Here is a 2,500-nt window from a genome sequence, read left to right on the forward strand (position 1 = left end):
CCTTCCCCGGGGTGAGTCTGGAGGAGTGGGGGGTGGCTCTGGAGGTGCTCCGGGGGCTCCAGGGGGTGCTTGGTGGAGACCATGCCCAGCCAGAGTGTCCCTTCCCCGGGGTGAGTCTGGGGAGAGTGGGGGGTGGCTCTGGGGGTGCTCCGGGGGCTCCAGGGGGTGCTTGGTGGAGACCATGCCCAGCCAGAGTGGCCCTTCCCCGGGGTGAGTCTGGGGAGAGTGGGGGGTGGCTCTGGAGGGCCTCCGGGGGTTCCAGGGGTTCCAGGGGGTGCTCGGCGGAGGCCATGCCCAGCCAGAGTGGCCCTTCCCCGGGCAGAGTCTGGGGAGAGTGGGGGGTGGCCCTGGAGGTGCTCCGGGGGCTCCAGGGGCTGCTTGGTGGAGACCATGCCCAGCCAGAGTGGCCCTTCCCCCGGGTGAGTCTGGGGACAGTGGGGGGTGGCTCTGGAGGTGCTCCGGGGGTTCCAGGGGCTCCAGGGGGTGCTCGGCGGAGGCCATGCCCAGCCAGAGTGTCCCTTCCCCGGGGTGAGTCTGGAGGAGTGGGGGGTGGCCCTGGAGGTGCTCCGGGGGCTCCAGGGGGTGCTTGGTGGAGACCATGCCCAGCCAGAGTGGCCCTCCCCCGGGGTGAGTCTGGGGAGAGTGGGGGGTGGCTCTGGAGGGCCTCCGGGGGTTCCAGGGGCTCCAGGGGGTGCTTGGTGGAGGCCATGCCCAGCCAGAGTGGCCCTTCCCCGGGGTGAGTCTGGGGAGAGTGGGGGGTGGCTCTGGAGGGCCTCCGGGGGTTCCAGGGGCTCCAGGGGGTGCTTGGTGGAGGCCATGCCCAGCCAGAGTGGCCCTTCCCCGGGGTGAGTCTGGGGAGAGTGGGGGGTGGCTCTGGGGGTGCTCCGGGGGCTCCAGGGGGTGCTCGGCGGAGGCCATGCCCAGCCAGAGTGTCCCTTCCCCGGGGTGAGTCTGGAGGAGTGGGGGGTGGCCCTGGAGGTGCTCCGGGGGCTCCAGGGGCTCCAGGGGGTGCTCGGCGGAGGCCATGCCCAGCCAGAGTGTCCCTTCCCCGGGGTGAGTCTGGAGGAGTGGGGGGTGGCTCTGGAGGTGCTCCGGGGGCTCCAGGGGGTGCTTGGTGGAGGCCATGCCCAGCCAGAGTGGCCCTTCCCCGGGGTGAGTCTGGGGAGAGTGGGGGGTGGCTCTGGGGGTGCTCCGGGGGCTCCAGGGGGTGCTCGGCGGAGGCCATGCCCAGCCAGAGTGTCCCTTCCCCGGGGTGAGTCTGGAGGAGTGGGGGGTGGCCCTGGAGGTGCTCCGGGGGCTCCAGGGGCTCCAGGGGGTGCTCGGCGGAGGCCATGCCCAGCCAGAGTGTCCCTTCCCCGGGGTGAGTCTGGAGGAGTGGGGGGTGGCTCTGGAGGTGCTCCGGGGGCTCCAGGGGGTGCTTGGTGGAGACCATGCCCAGCCAGAGTGTCCCTTCCCCGGGGTGAGTCTGGGGAGAGTGGGGGGTGGCTCTGGGGGTGCTCCGGGGGCTCCAGGGGGTGCTTGGTGGAGACCATGCCCAGCCAGAGTGGCCCTTCCCCGGGGTGAGTCTGGGGAGAGTGGGGGGTGGCTCTGGAGGGCCTCCGGGGGTTCCAGGGGTTCCAGGGGTTCCAGGGGGTGCTCGGTGGAGGCCATGCCCAGCCAGAGTGGCCCTTCCCCGGGCAGAGTCTGGGGAGAGTGGGGGGTGGCTCTGGAGGTGCTCCGGGGGCTCCAGGGGCTGCTTGGTGGAGACCATGCCCAGCCAGAGTGGCCCTTCCCCCGGGTGAGTCTGGGGACAGTGGGGGGTGGCTCTGGAGGGCCTCCGGGGGCTCCAGTGGCTCCAGGGGGTGCTCAGCGGAGGCCATGCCCAGCCAGAGTGGCCCTTCCCCGGCCTCATATGCGGCAGAGTGCGGGGTGAGCAAAATGGGTTAAAATGTGAAAAAAAAAAAAAAAAAAAAAAAAAAAACACCAAAATGAGCAAAATGAAATAATCCCCCATCATCAGTGCACTGTTTGACCCCTGAAAAGCACTCCCCTGGGGCCTGGAGGTGATCTGACCATCAGAGTATAGCACCCTATGCCCCTGAGGGACTTAGAGTAAAAACCGAAATAGTACACTATTCCCGAAAAGACTCTGTCGTTTTTCGGCAATAGTACACTATACCCATCGACTCTGTCGTTTTTCCGGGCCGTAGTACGAAGTTGTGAGCAAAAGGGGTGAAAATGGGTTAAAATGTGAAAAAACACCAAAATGAGCAAAATGAAATAATCCCCCATCATCAGTGCACTGTTTGACCCCAGAAAAGCACTCCCCTGGGGCCTGGAGGTGATCTGACCATCATAGTATAGCACCCCATGCCCCTGAGGGACTTAGAGTAAAAACCGAAATAGTACACTATACCCGAAAAGACTCTGTCGTTTTTCGGCAATAGTACACTATACCCATCGACTCTGTCGTTTTTCCGGGCCGTAGTACGAAGTTGTGAGCAAAAGGGGTGAAAATGGG

The sequence above is a fragment of the Eucyclogobius newberryi genome, unplaced genomic scaffold (assembly GCF_026437365.1).
Source record: "Eucyclogobius newberryi isolate DKJ021-1_F unplaced genomic scaffold, fEucNew1.0.hap1 SCAF_325, whole genome shotgun sequence".
In the NCBI taxonomy this organism is placed as follows: domain Eukaryota; kingdom Metazoa; phylum Chordata; class Actinopteri; order Gobiiformes; family Gobiidae; genus Eucyclogobius; species Eucyclogobius newberryi.